Below are 23051 nucleotides of genomic sequence, written 5' to 3' on the forward strand. Positions count from 1 at the left end.
CTCAAACATATATTACAGATTAATATTTTGAACACTCAGGTAACACGCTTCTGACTTCAAAAACAGTTGTGTTTTTAGTAATTCTCTTTTGAGCTCAAGGAAAAATGGTTCATTTGAAAATTAGTTTTCATTGTTCCTGAGTCAACATGATTTTTCAAAATCAAGCAGGTACAACTTCTTTGAGGTCAATTCTCAAATAATAAGATGTCTGCATATAGACATCCACATATTAAATAAAGCTGTTTCAGATGATCTTGACCTCTGATTTTTTACACATAGCTCTGACTTTAAAGCATTTTTACATGTACCCTACAGAAAGAATTTCTCCAACTATCAAACTTGGTTTCTAAATTGTACTTTTAACACTTCAGAAAAAAATCTGGTAAAATATTAAGGTAGTGTTGAACATCAAAGTCTCCATCAACCTGTGGATTTACAGACTGTCTCCACAATTTGTTAGATGTTTAACCTTGGGCAACGAACTTTGTCTCACAAGCTCCAGGTTCCTAAAATGAAGAAATGAGAACAATAAGCCCTCAGCATAAATTGGTATGGGAATTAAAGGAGTTGATTTTCGTAAAGCACTTGGAACTGTGTCTAGCATGAAGTAAATGTGCAACAAATGTTGGCTATCATTAGTAGTTGCTGTTACAAATACAGACTATAGTAGGATGAAGTAGAGTAAAATACAAAGAGCAGAATCTCTGAAGACAGAAGTTCTTAGGTTCAAACACTGGAACTCTTGGGAGATGTAAAATCTTTGTGCTTGAATTTGAATTCCCTATAATGTTTACATGCAAGATCCCCACTTCCCAATCCTCCTGTGCACAGCAGGCATTGACAGTGCTGGGAAAAAACATATCCTGCTAAGAACAAGCCTATCTGTTCATATCATAGATTTTCAAAAGCTCTGCTCCAACTTTACATATACAGTCTTTTTTTTAAATGTCTGCATCATAAATGTTTACACTGATACTTGCAGGCATTTGCTTTATCTTTGCTGTAAAATGATACAAACTCCTCTGATCACTCATATTTAAACCTAAATATCAAAATTTTCTATTCAACATCTATTTACTTCTTTCAGAAAATAAATAGGGATGTCTCTCACAAAACATATATTTTTGTTCTTTTTTTTTCCTCTTTCCAAGAGAGACTCATTCCACATCTGAAATCAAGGTGAATCTTGTAATCTCTGTGCCCAGGCCCAGAACTGTAACCTAACGAAATCATTTGGACAGTTCTGCAAGCTCACCTCTCTTATAGATGGGGTAGCTGTAATTTGGTGCCTTGGCTGGGTCCTCTGTCCTGCTTGAAAGCTGGTCCACAGTTAAACACTGAATACAGGGAAGCTATTTCGGAGGCATCATGAGGAAGTAAAGCAGTGGGCCAGGGGAGTGACAGTCAATAAGAAAATGGCCCCTCCACAGTGCTGGGGGTGACCCTGCAGGCCTACTCATTGGCCACACAAGCAAAGCACAATCAAGGTTCAACCCAAGACAGCGGAGCCCCCTGTGGTCCTCTCTGGATCATACCAACTAAGCAGCCTTGTAAGGAGCTAGCATATGATTACTTTCCACACTTCCTTGACTTACAGGAGGGACCTTACCTTGTAGAAGGCTGCTATGAAGCCAGTGGTTCTGGTGAGAGAGTAGGAATTTCCACCTTCCATTTCCTTTGTGCACAGCTGCAAATCATAAAACTGCCTGCTCTTTTTTCGGGTTGGTTCCTCAATATAAGGTGACTCTCTTCTCATGTGTTCTATCCTCTGGCTTCTCTGGTTCTTTTTTTTTTCAACTTTTATTTAGTAAATATAATTTTCCAAAGTACAGTTTATGGATTACAATGGCTTCCCCCCCATAACTTCCCTCCCACCTGCAACCCTCCCATCTCCTACTCCCTCTCCCATTCCATTCACATCAAGATTCATTTTCAATTATCTTTATATACAGAAGATCACTTTGGTATATATTAAGTAAAGATTTCATCAGTTTGCACCCACACAGAAACACAAAGTATAAAATACTGTTTCAGTACTAGTTATAGCATTACTTCATATAGGACAACACATTAAGGACAGATCCCACATGAGGAGTAAGTACACAGTGACTCCTGTTGTTGACTTAACAATTTGACACTCTTGTTTATGGCGTCAGAAATTTCCCTAGGCTCTAGTCATGAGTTTCCAAGGCTATCGAAGCCTCTTGAGTTCACAGACTTCAATCTTATTTAGACAAGGTCATAGTCAAAGTGGAAGTTCTTTCCTCCCTTCAGAGAAAGGTACCTCCTTCTTTCTACTGGTATCTCACTTGCAGAGATCTTAAATTTAGTTTTTTGGGTTTTTTTGTTTTTTGTTTTTTGTGTTTGTTTTTGTGTTTGTTTTTGTTTTTGTTTTGTTTTTGTTTTTGTTTTGCCAGACTGTCTTGTCTTTCCATGCCAGAAATACTCTCATGGGCTCTTCAGCCAGATCCGAGTGCCTTAAGGGCTGATTCTGAGGCCAGAGTGCTGTTTAGGACATCTGCCATTCTAAGAGTCTGTTGTGTATGCCACTTCCCATGTTGGATCATTCTCTCCCTTTTTTATTCTATCTGTTAGTATTCGCAGATACTAGTCTTGTTTATGTGATCCAGTATTCAGAGAGAAATTAGAACCATTAAATGGAATAGAAAAATCTGGAAGATAAACAGGTATGAGGGTAAAAATATGAGCATTTTTCTGCACATCTGGGCACATATATCTAAGGACTTACATGTTCTTAACATTCCTTCATGTTATTTTATTCTTTTAATTTATTAGGGAGATGCTTGGGACAGGCACTGTGGCATAGTGGGCTAAGCCTCTCCCTGCAGCACTGGCATCCCATATAGGTGCTGGTTCTAGTCCCAGCTGCTCCTCTTGCAACCCAGCTCTCTGCTATGGCTGGGAAAGCAGTAGAAGATGGCCCAAATGCTTGAGCCCCTGCACCAGCATGCGAGACCTGGAAGGAACTCCTGGCTCCTGGATTCCATCTGCTGGTTCATGCCCCAGATGGCCACAACAGCCAGAACTGGGCCGATTCTCTGGTTCTAAGTTGTCCTATGATGTGGCCAGAGGCATGGGGATTGGATATCAGGTTGATCTTACCATCTGTCTACATAATAAGCAGCTCTAAATTCATCTGGGTTCATATGTTCACATTCTCCCTACCATCCAAATACATGGAAGTGAGGCAAGCTGACAGCAGCCACCAGGACACTGCTGCTTCATGTCAGCTTGACCACCTGATGCAAAGAAAAGGCACACTGCTGAGGCAGCTGCCACCGTGGGCAGTGAAAGTGCTCCACCTAGGAAATGGTGCAAACCAGGTGCTTTAGAATTATCTTGATCTAGGGAGGGGGTCTGAAGTATTCATACCCCCACACTCATGCTGTTGACTAAAGGTTGCCTTGGGAGCGGGACATCGGTGGCCAGGTATGTCTGGCCTAAGGTGAGAGCCGAAAACGGATGCTGCAGCAACCCTACATATACACATTGGCCATTTCAATTCAAACTGCTGAGCACGGAAATGGTAGAAAGACTCGAGGTGGATGCTGGCAGATGCCTGCCAGTATCTATTGCATCTTACTGAATTTTCTTCATGTTTACGGGATACTGTATTATAGTCTAAGGATGTTTACCTTAAAATTTTAATATTAATAAATCTCTCAAAGAGAAGCCAACCTAATTAAAATAGTTCTAACTACTTTCTCACTGTCATTTAACACCCTTTCTTCCTACAGTGTGAATGTTTATACCTGTAGCCCCTCCTCGTCACATAGCAGAAGCTTTGTCTAACTTCCTCACTACTGAATTTCCAGGACCTAGGAGAGTCGCCATCACAATGTGGGCTTAGTTAATATTTGTTTAATGAATAAAAGGATGAATGAGTGAATGAATCCAATTATTTTCTGATATGTTCTTGGCTAAGGAATCCGCAGGTTCTGTTGAGATTGTGTAATTGGAAAACACATTTATAATTTACTGTGTGGTAATTCCTGATTCTGAGCACCTGAACGGTAAGAACTATATTGCACTCATTTTCTATCTCCAAGAGCACCTATAATAGGTTCTTGTACATTGTGGAACTTTACATGTTCAATTTATTGAATCGTTACTCATAAAAACATGTTATTCCTATTCATTTGTATGACTGTTTTCAAACACGTTTATTTTTATTATCTTACTCATTTCTCAGCAGTGTGAAATAGGTTGGTGGATATTATAATTCCAATTGCACATATCAGGAACAACTTCACTCTAAAGAAGGCTGAATGAATTTGAATGAATTTTTTCAATGATACGAAAAGTAGAGAGTGAACCTGTGACTAATTCCTACTCATTTATCCAGCACATAAGCACTGAATGTCCATTCCAAGACCAGCCCTATCCTAGGCCCAGGGAGTAAGAACATGAAGAGCATGTACAAGGAGTTCCACAAAGATACATCCACATAAATAGCTCCCAGTGGCTCAAATACATAATGCAAGAATACAGTTCAAAGGTCTGGCACAAAATCACCTGGTTCAGATCCTAATATCACTGTTTCCAGTTTGTGCCTCATTGTGGGCAAGTTACTAGTCCCTTTTGGGTTTCATTTTGTCAGGTTTTTTTAAAGATTTTATTTATTTAATTGAGAGGTAGAGTTACAGACAGTTAGAGGGAGAGACAGAGAGAGGTCTTCCATCCACTGGTTCACTCCCCAGATGGCCGCGAAGGCCGGAGCTGTGCCGATCTGAAGCCAGGAGCCAGGTGCTTCCTCCCAGTCCCCCACGTGGCGGGGGAAGGGGTCCAAGCACTTGGGCTTCTTCTACTGCTTTCCCAGGCCACAGCAGAGAGCTGGATTAGAAGAGGGGCAGCCGGGACTAGAACCAGCCCCCCATATGGTATGCCGGCGCAGCAGGAGGAGGATTAACCTACTGCGCCAGGGCGCCAGCCCCACTTTGTCAGGTTTTTTAAAATGTGGATAGGAATGCCACAAACCATACATGTTAATCATGAAAGTTAAATGAAAATACAGAACCATGTCAACCAGCCACATAATAAATGCTTAATAAACATCAGCTGATGCTGGTAAATGCTGACTAGGTCTTCAAGGTACATTAGAAAACAGTGGGTAAAACACCTAAATATAATCCAGTAAAACAGAGTATTGTGAATTCCCAAAGGGAATCCCCATTTAACAGTTATACAAAGAGAAGAGAGGAAACATACATAAGGTATGTTAGGGAGTGCAATAACCAGCTCAAGTAACAATAAGTAGGTGATTCTTTGTAAACTTGGGAATGACTGAGGGTGTTGGAGAAGGAAGATAATGCAAACAATGGCTAGAATAAGCCAGAATCAAGAAGAACCTGCCATTCTACGATAACGTATTGGATTGCACCTTGTGGATAAATAGCAATCCACTGGTAGATTTAATCCCAGAGAGTAACATGATCAGATTTAAATTGTGATGTTGCATCTGTGTCACCTAACGGTGCCATGGATTTTCCTTGCATGTTGCAATATGGAGGTGGGGTTGGAAGCGAAGTTTGAATATCAGGAAACCAATTTAGGAAAGAAGAGATAATATGTGCACCTGAACTAGAGATAAGAAGGGACACAGAGAGGGATTATTAGGTGATCACTGTGGAATAGAAAAAATTTGATGGAGATCTGCAAATGTGGTAGAGAGCAAGAAATGAAAGATGATGGTGAGCTCTGTGGCTTGGGTCAATCTAAATACATCTGTGAATAACGTGGATATTTCAGAAAAGGTCAGATTTGTAGGAAATGGAGTGAGAAGGGTGGAACAATGATATCAGAGGAAATTTTTAAAGACTTATTTATATATTTGAAAGGCAGAGAGACAGAGATATTCCATCTGCTGGTTTATTCACCAAATGACAGCCACAGCCAGAGCTGGGCCAGGCTAATGCCAGGAACCAGAGATTCCATCCAGGTTTCCCACATGGATGGCAAGAATTCAAGTACTGGAGCCATCATCTGCTGCTTTCCAAGAGCATTAGCAGGAAACCAGATCAGAAACAGAGTAGCCAGGATTCGAACCAGCACTCTGATATGGGATGCAGGCCTCCTACACAATGACTTAACCCACTACACTGCAAGACCTGCTCCCTGAATTCAGTTTTTATATAAAATCTGATGCTCTTTCCACTGAGTTCTACTATCTGAAAAAGGTATGAATACTTTAGGATTAATTTTAAATGAAAAAAAAAAAAGATCATGTAAACAAAGTTAAACAAGTATCAAAAGAGTTTGTATATGACAAAAGCTGAATTCAGCATACTGGGCATGCCACCTCCATTGCCAGGCCCTGTTGGGAACTTCAGTGCCCTGAACCCAATGCCAACACCCTGCAAACATGCACCCAACATGACCACACAAACACACACTCATATGTTCAGAAATCACATCCAAATAAGCACAGTATGCTTCTTTGTCTTTAACAGCCAACATTTAAAGTATTCTACGTTGCTCAGTTACTCCATACATATTTCATTCGGTGAGATGCAACGGTCATCTGCTCACATAATGTTCATTCCTTTATCAAAGGGTTTCAAATAGAATTTTATTGTGGCTTTACTGCAGAGGGATTTAAAACTAGAATTTTTATTTTGTGCTTGTCACATTTGATGATAATAATCACCTTCAGTCCATCACAGTAATTTCATATTGAAGCGAGAGACAGCTCTTCTCTTAAAACCCTGATAAATTTGTTGTGATACAATTGCATTGACTAAGCAATTAACAAGTACCAGGGCCGCAATTGCAGCCGTGGCATAAACAACAAAGCAATTTAAAGTGACAGAACTGTCAGGTGAGTGAATCTCATTTGACAGTCTTACCCAGTTTTAATATCTTACTATTTGTGCCCTGGGAATAATGTAAATGAAGCATGAGAATAGGTTTGTTGAAGTTTGTTGGTGGTGGTGTTTTTTTTTTTTCCCCAGCATACTTATTCATGTCAGAGCTAGTCATTATGCTGAAGAATTTTAAAAGGTCACAGTGAAATGAAGCTCACCTTGGCATGTACTTAGGAAAGTGTGTGTGTAACATGCAAGCTAAGACTCAGGTACAGAACAAAAGCTCACCTCCTTCCAAATGAACTCTTAGGCTAAGGAATGAATGTCATAATCCATGCAAGATTTATTTAATATGGTGGAGCCAACTCTTGCAATAAAAAAAGCTTCAAGTTTGACATTCATATACTGAAACTGTGGAAAACAATCTCACTCGTATAGGCTTCACATTGACATGTGTCACAAAACTCACAAGAAAAAAAATGCTTTCTCTCCACTTGCATGCAATGTATTCACCCGAGAGTTTATTCTAACTGCATTGTTGATGTGATTTTTTTGTTTGCCCACTAAAAGCATACATTCCAAGCTGCATATACACTTTGTCCTCCAGCTACTGTGTTTCCAAAGGCAATTGTGGCCAAACTGCAAACAGCTTTAACTATTCTTCCACTCTACCAAAAAAGAAAATTAGGATTTAAAGGTAAAAGAACACCAGTATAAAAGTTTCTGCAAACAAGACATCTCAAATGTGCTGGATTCTGTTGCTTCTCCTGATACTGAACCTATGTCCCACCTAAGCCACTTCCAAAGGGGCTGGATTGTACTAATGTACACATCAATCACATTGCTGTCACTTGCCTCCAATTAACAGGATTCCAAGATTGTCCTGTCCTCAACCACAATTTCAGGCAACCAAATACCTGCTGATGAATTCTGGATTATAACAAGAAATCAAAATACTCTCTCCGTACTTGGGCATAAACAGTAAGGAAGTGGAAGAAGAAAGGATCAGTGTAGGAGCCATTTTTCCCTCTGCCTAGAAAGCTGCTTGTTCCTTGGTTATGAACCAAAAATGTTTTCCAAAACATATAGCACTTAACCCACTTTTGAAATCTTTCTTTCCTTCAATGCAAGATTAATAGTCAACAAAAATAGATAGGGTTGCTGAATTTTTGCTTGATCTGACTTTATTGCCAAAGTTTCTTTCACCTGGAATAACAGGATTACTAGAAGATGGAACTCATCTGATGAATGGAGGAAAAAAAGACAAGTCTGTCTAACAACAACACTAATATCAGAATTCAGGTCACTGATATGTGTTACCCTTCCTTAGAAGTCTGTAGAACATGTTTCCTTTACAAAGCAGATAAATAAGTAAATCTGAAGAAAAAGAAGAAGAGAAAGAAGGAGGAGAAGAGGAGGAGGAGGAAGAGGTGAAGGAGGAAGAGGAGGAAGGATGAGATTCAAACCCAGGCACTCCAATATGGACATGTGTGTTCCAAGCAGTGTTTTAACCATTGCACCAAATGTTCACTCCAGATATCACAACTTAAAAGATGTTACTGGAAGCTAATGAGTACAAACCAGACTAACATTCTACAAAACATTCTAAAAGCACAGGACAGTCTCACAACAAAGAATTATCCAGCCCTAAAAGTCAATAGTGCCTCTTTTGTGCAGCCTTTCCCTATGGATAGGATAGTAAGAAAGACAAATAACTGTTTTCTGTATTTATTGTCTCCCACTATCAGTTTTCTGATTTAGTTAAAAATACTGCCTAGCTGTCATCTTTAAATCCTATGGAAATCCAAAATTCATTGGTATGTTGATAATTGACTCAACGGAAAGCTAAAGAAGCCAACAGTTGTTGACTTGATTTAGCCAAATGCTACAAAATGGATGTATCGTGAAGCATGTCCATTTCTTTTTCAGAACAGTGCTGTGCTCTTTGCTACCTGGATAAACCCTTTCAGATCCCTGTGGCAGCCTTCTCAGGATGCTGCACCGCAGCATCATAAAATGGCAATAACTTTTAGATTTTCTGCTAATCTCCTAGATTCACACCATGCCTCTAGCTACCATTTGTTCTAGCTACACAGTTGCTGGTCAGATGCTTCCAAATCTGGTCAAATCCCTGCAAACTACAAATATGTTGATGATGGCCTTAATGTCAATGACTTCCACTGATTTTAATTGTCCAGCTTCTCTCAGATTCTGTGACTGTTGTCTACAACTTCATAGAACTTGCCATTTATCATCCAAGGTGTTATTTGGCCTTTGTAGAAGATCCAAAGCATCTTCTGCCAGTCCCCATGCAACTCAATTATGTTCACTAGAGCATGAAAAAAAGGAGTCAGAAGGGAAGCCATAGAAAACACACATTTAACATATATGAAGTCTTACTAGCAGGTGGCTCTCAGAACATGTGAAAAGATGATAGATGATGCGACATTTAGTAATGAGTTGGTGAAATGGATGATAGATAGTAGATAGATGATAGATAGCTAGATATATAGATAGTAGATGAAATACTTTAATGGATTGATTTTATAATTATGGAAGTCTTGAACTTATTAGGGATATTGAATACATTGGATGACACAGCCAGGAACACAAAAGAATCTTGAAATATTTGACAGAGTGAAATAAATTTAATGACAGGAATTTTCACAGGGGTAAAAATAGATCCTGTACTTGATTGCAATGGGCTAAAGAGCACTATAGTGCATTGGTCCAAAGGACAAACTCTGGAGCCAGGCGATCCACTTGAAAAGAGCTTGACCTCACTGTGACTGCACCGTGGAGCTAATTGCAATTCCAGCCTCATATGGTTTTTAGAGAATTAATTGAGCTAATATATTTAAAGCCTTACAAAGTTCCTGATAGAACATAGGTGCTACATAAGCACAGCAATGCAGGGGCATGATTTCCTTGTAGCACAGATGACAGGACAAATAAGAAGGCCAAGTAGAGATGAGTCACTGATTTAACTAAATTTGAGTAAAGATGTGAGATAAGTAATTTAAAAATAAAGAAACAGAAAAACCTTATGTGTATAGACTTTTCTATCAATGAATAGCAAGTAGACTGAGAAGACTCAGAGGGATGTCTTTGTCCTCTGTTATTAGTAACACATCTGGAGAACCAGTTAAAGACAAAGTGAAGGGAACATGGGGGAGAAAAAACAAGAGACAGAAGGGATTCAAAGCCATACCTTAGGAGTAATGATTGATTCAAAGGCCAAGGAAATTTGAGTCTAAGAAATAAGAATCCCTTGGACAATGTGTTGGACATAGAGGCTGTCATCAAATAGCTAAAGGGTCATCACATGCAGACAAATTAAATTAGGTCTACATTACTCCAAGGGGAACAATCAGAAGGAGAAATTACAAAGAAACTAAATGCAGCCCCTTTTATTTTAGAATGTTCTCTTATAGAGAACTTCAGAAAAGTTCTGCCTTAAAAGGTGTAATATTCCTTTGCTGAGGAATTGCTGCTTGAGACTAGTTTGTGAAAGGAATGTGACTCACTGGGCATATTTTATTTTATTTTATTTTATTGACAGGTAGAGTTACAGACAGTGAGAGAGAGAGAGAGAGACAGAGAGAAAGGTCTTCCTTCCGTTGGTTCACTCCCCAAATGGCCGCTGCAGCCAGCACTGCACCAATCCAAAGCCAGGAGCCAGGAGCCAGGAGCCAGGTGCTTCTCCTGGTCTCCCATGGGGTGCAGGGCCCAAGCACTTGGGCCATCCTCCACTGCACTCCCGGGCCACAGCAGAGAGCTGGACTGGAAGAGGAGCAACTGGAACTAGAACCCGGCACCCATATGGAATGCCGGCGCTGCAGGCGGAGGATTAACCTCATGAGCCATGGCGCCAGACCTCACTGTGCATTTAATCTCACTGATAGAGTCAATAAGCTGGAGGAGAAAATAGGCACTGGTAAGGGAAGTGGTATCCAGGAGTGACAAAAGTGATGGAGCAGAAATCCTTTGGGGCAGAAGCACCTCTGATCCACGGACCTAAGCACAGCAACAGACCTGGGGGAAGGCAAACCAAGACAGAGTCAATGTCCAGAGGAATAAGGAAGCTGGCAGTGAAATAGCTAGTAGCAACATCATATGGCCAAGACCAAAGGAGAAGAGTCTACAAAGAAAGACGAGTTCCTTTGAGAGGCCATTTTCTGACCATGGTATCTATTAATTCCTAACAGGCATTCTCTCTAACGTCCATCATTTCATTTTTGTTTTTCATTTGCCATTGTTTGAAGTGATCTCACTAGCTATATGTTCATTTATTTACATTCTGTTTTCCTCTTCTAAAACGTGAACCTTATTTTGTTTTATGTGCTACTCCATTCCCAGCATCTGGAAAGAGTCTAAGTCCAGAGTAGGCGCCCAGCATAGAGTCATTCAAAAAGCACATCAATGAAATAACTAAACTGCTACATCAGCCAGGGGCAGAGGTTACTGAGAGAGCAAGCTGCTGCTTTTTCCAGCAATAATTCTAGAGCTAATGAGTGATCACATGGTCCACGTACTCAAACCTACTAGTTTACAGAAATGTGGTGTGCTCTAGGTAATTAAGGGTATTTGAGAAAATTGATATTTTAAAGTGTTTGGGAAGTTTTAAACACTATAAGAGGGGTAGGTGTGAACTCCATGAGTGGTTTTTGAGGGATTATCCCAGAACAGCAGCTCCAGAATCTCCTAAGAATTTATTAGAATACAAATGTTGACCATGATGGATGATCTTATGTGCTATTGGATTTAATTTGCTGATGTTTTGTTGAGAATTTTCGTATATGTGTTCATCAAAGATATTGGTCTGTAGTTTCCTTTTTTTGTTGTATCTGCTTGGTTTGGGTCTCATTAAAAGAGTTTGGCTGAATTCCATCCTATTCCATTTTAGGGAATAATTTGAGGAGTGCTGGAGTTAGTTCTTCCAATGTTCTTGTATAATTCAACTGTAAAGTAATCAGGTCTTGGACTTTCTTTGATGGTAGACTTTAACGACTGCTGCTTCAATCTTTTGCTTGTTATTGGTCTATTTCAATTTTATTTTTTTAACTTTTATTTAGTAAATATAAATTTCCAAAGTACAGTTTATGGATTACAGTGGCTTCCCGCCCCCATAACTTCTCTCCCACTCGCACCCCTCCCATCTCCCGCTCCCTCTCCTATTCCATTCACATCAAGATTCATTTTCAATTATCTTTACATACAGAAGTGAATTGTGTGTTTACGAGAGTTTATCCATGTCTTAAAGGTTTGCTAATCTGTTAGGGTATAGTAGTTCATGGTAGTTTCTTATGATACCTTGTATTTTTGTGGTATTGGTTACAATGTTTATTTTTTTCTCTTATTGTATTTGTTAGTCTGCCTTAAGTTTGTGTATTCTGCTTTTATTTTTAAAAAACAAAACACAGGATTTGGTTTTGATGATTGTTTTTTCTAGTACATTTATTTCTGCTCTCACCTTTATTATTTCTTGCATCTTGCTAATTTGGGTCTACTGAACTAAGAACTCTAGGAGTGGAGCCTAACAAACCTCCCAAGGGCCCATATAATGCACTCCACAGTTAGAGAGTCACAGGGCTACATCATCTCTAGAGATCTTTCTAGTGCTTGTATCCATGACTCCCTAAGAAACAGTCTAAGATCAGACCACAGATGGTGGGAAAGAATTCCTAGGACATTTCCAACCAAAGAGTACTTCTTGGAATGTAAAAATAATAATAATTGCAACAAGAATAATAAATCAGGATGATAATTATAGGAAAATACTAACAATTGGATATTTCTTTTCCTGCAGAAGTTCTCAGAGCCTTAACATCAATAGAAAGATTCACTAAGAAATTTGAGATATAACGTTTTGTCTTCTCAGCAGAATCCCCACTTCCTTGGTGCTTCTTCCCAGAACAGTGTTTGGATGAATGCTACCCAAGAAATATAGCAAAAACACAGTATTTTATGAGTCAGAGCATCCAAAAAGAAAAAAGAAAATAAAAATAAAACATAGTCTAGCCAGAATATGTGTTGGTATCCAGAACCCCAGGATTGTATTTTGGTTCATGACTAGCCATGTCTGCATCTCAAGCATTCCTTTCTAAAAGCAGAAAATTGTTCCAGTGTCAGAAGGGAGTGGTATTTATTTCTAGAATGAGGTTGTTTGCTAAATCATGAGCAGCCCCCACATACCACATTTTTTATAACAATATAGGTGAAAAAAGGAGGCACTTTTATTTCATTTTTCCCTTAGTTTAACAGAGCTAAATGTGAACTCAGCTGTGATTCATTAAACAGCATTACCTGTGTCAGGCAGTAGAAATTGCATTTCAGCTGAAGACATGAAAATACCTATATGAGTTACAGTGGTGGTAAACAACTTCTCAATTAATTTATTTAAGCATTTGCATTTTCATCTCAAAGCAGAAGGAACAATATGGAATATGGAACAAAAATTAATCTGTATATATAGTGCTCATTAAAGAACAGGAAGAACCTAATGCAATCTTACTGAAAGTACCATTCAAGCTGTGTCGGGGCAGACATCAGGAGCTGCATGGGTTCTATAAAGTATACCAGCAGAACTTAATGAACACTAATTAATCAAGGTAAATATTTAGTCCCATTTCCAATTAACTCCCACAATGAATGTTTGCAAGAGAGAATATAGATGCCTAAAGACATGTCTATTATTTATTTAAGCATTATTTATTTATACTCTTAACTGCATCCAGAAATAATTGATTCTAACCACAATGTGAGTAATCAATACAGTAAAACTATTTTCAAAAGCACAGAAGAATATGAGTTAGGCAATAAGTGGGCAGGGAGAGAGAAGGGGAGTAATTTTAGAATAAAACCCAAGACAAAGGAAGTTACTACTTAAGCAAAAGAATTTAGCTTTGACCTTCCTGCCAGTTACAAATACACATTGTTATGTGTAACTTCACAATGGAGATGATCTGAGAAATGTGGCCTTAGGTGATTTCAACATTGTGAAAACATCATCGCAGAGTACAGTTACACAAACCCAGATGATATAGTTTCATCACCTGACGTGGCCTCCTGGTGCAACGAAGACACGTGGCAAACACTAGTGCACCAGGCTGCTGTCAGTCTAACACTTCAAACTGTCAAACAGCAACCTTTCCCTTAATAAGTACAAAGAGTGCATTCCAAAATAACCGTAACAAGTGTACTATAGTAAGCACATAAACCAGTAGCATGATCATGTGTCCTTGCTGCAAGCACAGTGGGCTGTACATAGCTCTATGGGCTACATTTATTTTGTCATATATCTTCTTTTTTGAATTTGCTATTTTTCTTTTTCTTCTTTTTCTGACTTATCTATTTTTTATTTGAAAGGCAGAGTGACACGGAGAGAGGGAGATCTTCCATCTGCTGATTCTCTCTCCAAATGTCCACAGCAGCCAGGACTGGGCCAGGCCGAAGCCAGGAGCATGAACGCCATCCAAGTCCCCAACAAGGATGGCAGGAACCCAAGCACTGCAGCCATCATCCACTGCCTCCCAGGTTCATGAGCAGGGAGCTGGACCAGAAGCAAAGTAGCCAAGATTGTTACCCAGCAATCTGGTTTAGAAGGCAAGCAACCCCAGCAGTAGCTTACTCTACTCTGCCACAACACACTCATGCAGCAGGTGGACCTAGGCCAATCTGAAGCCAGGAGCTTCTTCCTCATCTCCCACATGGATGCAGGGGCACAAGCACTTGAGACATCTTCTTGTACTTTCCCAGGCATATTAGCAGGGAGCTGGATTGGAAGTGGAGCAGCCAGGACTCAAACCAACTCCCATATAGGTGCCAGCCCCACAGGTGGAGGCTTAACCTACTATGCCACAGTGCAGACCCCAGACAAAATTTACTTAATCTTACATTCAGGAAAAAAAAAATACATTGAAATGAGTCCTCATACAAGAAATACTGAATAAGCCATGCTTAATATTCGTAATTGTTTTTCTAAAGATTTATTTATTAATTTATTCAAGGCAGAGTTACAGAGAGTGAAAGAGAGAGGGAGAGAGAGAGGGAGAGAGAGAGAGAGAGAGAGAGAGATCATCCATACGCTGGTTCACTCCCCAAATAGCCACAATGGCTGGAACTGGGCTGATCCAAAGCCAGAAGCCAGGAGCTTCTTCTGGGTCTCCCATGCAGTTGCAGGGGCCCAGGGACTTGGGCCATCTTCTACTGCTTTCCCAGGCCATAGCAGAGAGCTGGATCAGAAGTGGAGCAGCCGATGCTGGAACCGGTGCCCATATGGGATGCTGGCACTGCAGGTGACAGCTTTACCCACTATGCCATAGTGTTGTCCCCAATTGCTGTTTTATTAAAAAGAAGAAGAAAAAAAACATGATCTTCTACATAGGTCTATTTTTCATCTGACCCTAATAAAAGCCAAAGACAATTTTATATTATTGTTTTTCATAGTGCATAGCCCAGCATATACTGATCTAACCTGATACAGCATTAGAGCTTTGAATCAAAGGAATATTTATATGTTGTAGCTCTTGAATATTAAATGTGTACTACGACATCAGGGAAACTTTTGAAAGTAGTCTAACAGATCATTCAAATATGGAGATACTACCTTCAAGTCTTTGAAGGTTTTACATTCTGTACTGTTTACTAAATCATGTGGATTCCCGGCTGAGGAAGGCACTGTGGTATACGAGGTTAAACTACTTATTGTGACATCTGCATCCCATACTGTAGGACCAATTAGAGATCTGGCTTCTCTAATTCCTACTTAACTTCCTGCTAATGCATTTAGAAGGCAGAACATGACAGCTCAGTGCTTGGTCCCCTGCTGCCCTCGTGGGAGACCCAGATGGAGTTCCAGTCTCCTGGCTTTGGCTTGATTGAGCCTTAACTGTTGCAGGCATTTGAGGAGTGAACCAACAGATGGAATACCTGTGTGTGTGTATGTGTGTGTGTGTGTGTGTGTGTGTGGCTCTACCTTCCAAATCAATGAAAATAAATAAGCAGTTTTTAAATCTACTACATGGAAGAAATGGTTCCAGATAGCTAAAAAAAAAAAAATCAAATACAAATTAAAGGTATCAACTAATCCTTCCAAATAGGACAGGCCATATTGGTTTTACAGAAATACAGAACAGGCTTAGGGAGATCATGTGACTCCTTTATGGACCAACTAGAGCAGGGAGTGATGGTGCTAACTAAATCACACAGGCATCTTAATTTATTTTGTCAATACACTGGCTTGAACCAAGGTTTTCCATCTTGGACATGGGGGAACTTACTGTCAATATTCATTTCACCAGCTTTAATGATGTGTTGAATATCGTAAGTGCCCAATAAATATCTATGAATGAATAGGTATCATTTCAGGTGTTTGGGAAGCAGATTGGTCAGGGACTTCTTGATTCATTCCAGAGATAATACATGATTTCCATGTTCCAGGCACTGTGCTAGTACTGATGATATAGGGATATGCTAGGCAGACATACTATCTAACCTTCAACAAAATAAGTCTATGAATTAAGACCTTATTTTTAATTATTATATGTCAGAAGATAAATGCAGGGTCCTAGAAGAGAAACTAGGGCAGAAGAAGCATTGAAAGGCTTGCATTGGGCATGTAGGGTTTTGTGGCTGACTTTCTCAGGAATGGTGGGAACCATTCATCTGATGGCAGTGATACTTTGGGAGTTTATATTATAGCGTGAGCTGGTTCCTGAGGAGTGTAGAGAAGACTGAGAGAGCGCTTCCATACTCAGTAACTTCAAATTCAGTGCAGAGATGAGCACCAGCTATAATCTGGAGAAAGATTTGGTAGCTGCATACAAGAGAGAGCACACGTTTTTGCTCATGAAGTAAGAGGATGAAAAGTCTCTCACAGTTGAAATGATCAGAGAGCTCTACGAGAGAGAGGCATGGTAATGGGCATTAAAGAATGCATATTTGGAATGCTAATGGGAGACAAAGAATTGAGAAGGGTACTGTGGTGGACCACAAAGCAAAAGCAAGTGACATGGAGTGAGAAAACCTAGGTGAATAGCAGTTGTCAGTCGAAATGGATGAAGGAGATTTGTGACTTAATAGGGGGCATAAGGCAGGACAGGTGGGTCGTGACCGGTTCAAGAGACTATCAGATGCCAGACTATAAAGCCTGCTCTTCTTTTGGCAGGTGACAGGGACCCACTGGAGGCTTTTGATCGGGGAAGTGACATGCTAAAAAGGGAGTTTTAAGAACTTTAAACTCCATGGGTGATTTTCAGAGATGTGAGACCAAAGTCAATGAGACCAGTTGGTAGTCCAGACAAGAGGTAACAAGGGCCTGAACTGTGACAGTGAGAATGAAAATGAGAAATTAGCAAAGAGCGCTGTGCTGTGAACCCATTAGGAATCACTGGCGGTAACTCATATGATCTCAGCACCATTAGCTCCGTTGCATTCTGTCCCCAGGAGCACAGGAACTGATTGGTCCGGGGAGAGATTGTGGGAAGCAAAGGCAGAAGATTTTTCTGCTGCCATCTGTGCACGCGGATTCGACTACACGACTCACCTATGACATCGTGACTTCATTTTAAAATCACATTCTACTTTAACAGCGTTAGAGCCTTTATTCCCTTTTGTTCTTTTGTGATATCCTAGAAGTTATCAAAAATACCTTTTAATTTTCCCCCACTCACCTCTGCTTTATTCCAGAGACCTCATTTTGTATCTGCTTATCTGCCACCCTTTATCTCCCCAAACCTCATTTACAAACACAAGTTCACAAGTTATAGTGTCATGACTTGGAAGAAAGTGAAAAGGAAATTCCTGATTCAGATGATAATTACTAAACAGTAAGTGTCCAAGAACCTTGGCAATCTTCAGCCATAGTGCTGACTCTTTTTTTTTTTCTTTTTTCTTTTTTTTTTTTTATCTTTTATTTAATGAATATAAATTTCCAAAGTACGACTCATGGGTTACAATGGCTTCCCCCCCCATACCGTCCCTCCCACCCACAACCCTCCCCTTTCCCACTCCCTCTCCCCTTCCATTCACATCAAGATTCATTTTCGATTATCTTAATATACAGAAGATCAGCTTAGTATACCTTAAGTAAGTATTTCAACAGTTTGCTCCCACACAGAAACATAAAGTGAAAAATAATAGATGATTTTTTTTTAAATGATGATGAAATCAGATCAGACCTATTGTCATGTTTAATCCCAGTGAGAGTCAAGTTGGGAATTGAAAATTTCTTTCTTTTTTTTTTTTTTTTTTTTTTACAGAAGATCAGTTTAGTGTACATTAAGTAAAGATTTCAGTCGTTTGCACCCCCATAGAAACACAAAGTGAAATATGCTGTTTGAGTACTCGTTATAGCATTAAGCCTCAGTGTACAGCACGTTAAGGACAGAGATCCTACATGAGGAGTAAGTGCACAGTGACTTCTGTTGTTGACTTTACCAATTGACACTCCTGTCTATGGCATCAGTAATCTCCCTATGCACCAGTTATGAGTTTCCAAGGCTATGGAAGCCCCTTGAGTTCTCCGACTCTTATCTTGTTTAGACACGGTCATAGTCAAAGTGGAGGTTCTCTCCTCCCTTCAGAGAAAGGCACCTCCCTCTTTGAAGACCTGTTCTTTCCACTGGGATCTCACTCACAGAGATCTTTTTGCCAGAGTGTCTTGGCTTTCCATGCCTGAAATACTCTCATGGGCTTTTCAGCCAGATCCGAATGCCTTTAGGGCTGATTCTGAGGCCAGAGTGCTATTTAGGACATCCGCCATTCTATGAGTCTGCTGAGTATCTCACTTCCCATGTTGGATCACTCTCCCCTTTATTTATTCTATCGGTTGGTGTTAGCAGGTACTAGACTTGTTTATGTGCTCCCTTTGACTCTTAGTCCTTTCATTATGATCAATTGTGAACTGAAATTGATCACTTGGAGTAGTGAGATGGCATTGGCACATGCCACCTTGATGGGATTGAATTGGAATCCCCTGGTATGTTTCCAACTCTACCAATTGGGGCAAGTCAGCCCGAGCATGTTCCAAATTATACATCTCTTCCCTCTCTTATTCCCACTCTTATGTTTAACAGGGATCACATTTCAGTTAATTTTCAACACTTAAGAATAACTGTGTGATAATTACAGAATTAAACCAGTCATATTAAGTAGAACAGACAAAAAAAAAATACTATGAGGGATAATGTATTAAGTTGTCCATTAGCAGTCAGGGCTATGCTGATCAAGTCACCATTTCTCATAGTGTCCATTTCACTTCAGGAGGTTTCCTTTTTGGTGTTCAGTCAGTTGTCACCGATCAGGGAGAACATATGGTATTTGTCCCTTTGGGACTGGCTTACTTTCACTCAGCATGATGTGTTCCAGATTCCTCCATTTTGTTGCAAATGACTGGATTTCGTTGTTTCTTACTGCGGTATAGTACTCTAAAGAATACATATCCCATAATTTCTTTATCCAGTCTACCATTGATGGCCATTTAGGTTGGTTCCAGGTCTTGGCTATTGTGAATTGTGCTGCAATAAACATTAGGGTGCAGACCGCTTTTTTGTTTATCAATTTAAACTCCTTTGGGTAAATTCCAAGGAGTGGGATGGCTGGGTCGAATGGTAGGGTTATATTCAGGTTTCTGAGGAATCTCCAGACTGATTTCCATAGTGGCTTGACCAGTTTGCATTCCCACCAACAGTGGGTTAGTGTCCCTTTTTCCCCACATCCTCGCCAGTGCTGACTCTTTTTTTAACTTTTATTTAATAAATATAAATTTCCAAAGTACAATTTTTGGATTATAGTGGCTTTTCCCCCCATAACCACCCTCCCACCTGTAACCATCCCATCTCCCAATCCCTCTTCCATCCCATTCTTCATCAAGATTCATTTCAATTATCTTTATACACAGAAGATCAATTTAGTATATATTAAAGATTTCAACAGTTTGCACCCACACAAAAACACAAAGTATTCTTTTTAATAAAGAAGAGACTTGCCAAAGACATACTTTATTACTAGAATTTTTGCAATGTATGGTAAAACCCAAAATACAGGGCAACCCTCTAGTGTTTAATAGCAATGGCTTGGAGGTAGCACTTCTTGCACTCAGGTCCAGGCTGTCTCACTTACCGGGTGTGAGAGCTGGGAAAGACATACAACTTTTCCAGGGCTCAGCTTATTCATTTAAAACTAGAAGTAGAAATTTTACTGAAATTTGAGGTTTCTATGAAATGAACTACATAAAACACTTTAGTACAGAGCCAAGCACATAGCACTCGAAAAAGTGAGATGTTACTATTCTTACCTTTTATAATATTATCACTCAAATCACATCCAAGTTCTCCTGTCTTTTCCATCCTCTATGGAAAAATGCCTTTTGCATCATCTTGTTCTTATTTGGGATAGATCAAAGTCAACTGCAACCAAATGATTAAAGGCCATGTGTTTCAACATGTAGACTCCAGAGGATAGTCATTCCCTTGGGTCCAACATAATTCCCTCCCAGGCCCTTAGTCTCCCAGTGTTGCTTATGATTTCTTCAGAACTAAGATGACCAGAGCTTCCACTTTCATCTGCCATGCTAAGTAAAGTTCATACAAAGAATGTCCGATAAGCCATCACTCCATAACCTAGCAGAAAATGAGGGCTTTCATTTTGGTTTCATCTTAAAATCTGAAATATCTCAAATACCATCTAATTTACATGAAATGGCTCCATCCTATGGTAACACATTTTGTTTTATAACCTGACAAAAAGTTGACACTTTTTCTATATTTTATGGCTATGTCTTGTGTTTTTGTAAACAGAAACTCAAACATCCTCTAGATAGCTTTTCCTGGTCTGTGTTCTATAGACTGGTCAGCTGAGGGGTCTTTTCTCTGAAATATTCACGCCAATGTGGGGAATGTGTACTCCTTGCCCCCTCACCTTACATTAACAATGAATAATAGCATTTTGAAGACTCATTGAAATCCTATCAAAAAAATCTGTTTCACCAGAGAATTTTAATAATAAAATTTTAATATTTCTAATAACTAATATACTGAAGAAATGATGTTCTAAATATTTTGACTCATCTAAATTTTAATTAAGGCAATGAGAACTCTTGAATTATTTTCTAATTTAAGTAAACTATTGAGAAATGGTTCAAGAGATTGAAAGTAGTCATTTACATCTTAAATTATGTTCACCATTGATCTTTTTAAGGGATTGCTATTACTAAAATTACTGAAACAAATGATCAGAGATGACCAGAATTTAATTAAAAAGTTAATATAGTGAATATCTCACAATATTAATCTGCAAACTGTTAGAGGAAACAATTACTAATCACTGTTTTGAAGTTTCAGGATAGCCGTCGGTAAGAAACAATTCATTATGTTTACATTTTGCTCTGATCTTTGGAGAAGACATTTTTCCCATGATTACTTGACATTTTATTACTGCCACAGAGAGACCCTGAGGATTGTGTGTCACTAAAAGTTGATCATGCAAAGGGGCATCAAAATGAATCAAACTTCCAAAGACATGTTAACTTGGATCTTCTCTTGATCTTGGGCCAGAGAAGAGCACAGAACAATTTAATTTATCTTTCAGGAGGAATTAACTATTGGTTTCAAGAATACATGTTAAGAAGTCACAAGTGTATGTTTCTGCCAAAGGAGTTCTAGATTTTTTTAGAACCAACAAATTAAATTTGATAGATAGATAGATAGACAGACAGACTATAAATAAGTTGATTTCAATAGTATCTGTTACTTAGGCCCTGCAGTACTAAGTGGGGTGAAATAAGTTAACAGTTTTCATCAAGAGAGCATACAGTGCCAGCAGTGCATCGAGCTGGGAAGTCCTCAACTCTGGTGAGATTCAGAGTTAGCTCTGGAGGCAGACCCTGGAGGGGTCAACCAAAGGAATGAAGTCAGAGACACCACTGCAGCCAGCCACGCAGTGCAGCCAGCTGCCAGCTGGGAGCCACCATCTAACCACCCAAGGTAGGAAAAACTGCCATGCCCTGCCTCTTGCAGTTCTAGCTGGGAGAGAATTCTAGAGTCACCCACCGCCTTTTACTTCAGCCTGGAGAGCTGAATGGGTTTGAGCAACTGCCAGGCTTGGAGCAGGGAAGCCACGATGCTTTCCTTTGCTCCTCTTCCCTACCCACACAGAGCACCATATTCAGCAGCAAAAAGCCATGCAATGCACCTCTATTCTGCTCCTACCAGCAGCATAGTCAGAGTCAGGGTAACATGTGAGGACATTGCACAGATCCGCTGCATCCTGCAGCTGTGGGAGTTTGGGGACATTAGCCCCAAAGGTACGCTCGCATACTCTATGTGAGTCAGCACAGTTTACCTTAGCGTCTGGAGGGTAATAAAGAAGCACGTAAAAATCTGCTCCCAGCCTGAGACAGGACTGTAACAATTCATTCTAAATTTCTCCATATCATTGAAGTCTACCCAGTCCACATAGAGAAGAACCTACATGCATTGCACCTCTCTGGACTCAAACAAGAGTAAAATCTCCTGTACACCTTGTAGAACTTGAACAGAGTCCAGTTCATGGCCTCTAGTCCTAGGACCACGGCTGTTGGTATTATAAGATGCAGCACCAAGTGGACTCTGCTAGCAGGATATGAGGAGGGGACGTCCATCCATATCATACAGTTCTAAAGCCACAGCAGTTGGTGCCACAAACCCCAGCATCACTCAGGCTTGCCAGTGGACAGGGGGCAGCCACCCTTTGTCTCAGCACCAAGAACATGGCACTGGCTATCACATTCACCAGGGAGACTGACACCGAACTCTGTGGGCCAAAGATACAGATCCAAGGAAACCTTTATTCATCTCAAGCCACATTCTGTCCATATGAACTGCAGCAACCTAGATGGCTGTGTCACTTATAGACTGAAACTGATGAAGACAAAGAACATCACTCAGACACTTAATCCCTGGTCCCAACTAGAACCAAAGCCAAAGCAACAAGCCAAGTGATACACTGCATTCCAACTAACCCATAAACTCTTTTACAATAAGACAAGTACAACAGATAGGACAGCATCGATAGACACAGGAGACATGAAGAAGCAAGGTATCACAACACTTCCAAAAGAACACAGTAATCTTCCAGAATCAGATCCTGAACTGCAGGAAATCTATGAAATGACAGATACAGAATTCAAAATAATGATTTTAAGGAAACTCAATAAGATGTAAGAGAATAGAGGTAGACAGATAAAGA

At 39.8% G+C, this 23051-nt stretch overlaps 1 long non-coding RNA gene across 2 annotated transcripts in view; it reads right to left on the minus strand.

Moving 5' to 3' along the window:
* The window catches only part of LOC149125174 (uncharacterized), a 76745-nt gene that overhangs the window by 48710 nt on the left and 4984 nt on the right, over positions 1–23051 (minus strand). The window contains exon 1 of one of the 2 annotated variants that reach the window (XR_016212590.1): positions 1610–1732. The exons of the other annotated variant lie outside the window; for it this stretch is intronic. This is a non-coding gene — a long non-coding RNA (uncharacterized LOC149125174). Of the gene's footprint in view, positions 1–1609; positions 1733–23051 lie in introns of those variants that run through there. 2 annotated transcript variants of the gene reach the window in all.

This window comes from Oryctolagus cuniculus, chromosome 8, assembly GCF_051225735.1.
Source record: "Oryctolagus cuniculus isolate XC-2025 breed Fujian yellow rabbit chromosome 8, ASM5122573v1, whole genome shotgun sequence".
Taxonomy (NCBI): domain Eukaryota; kingdom Metazoa; phylum Chordata; class Mammalia; order Lagomorpha; family Leporidae; genus Oryctolagus; species Oryctolagus cuniculus.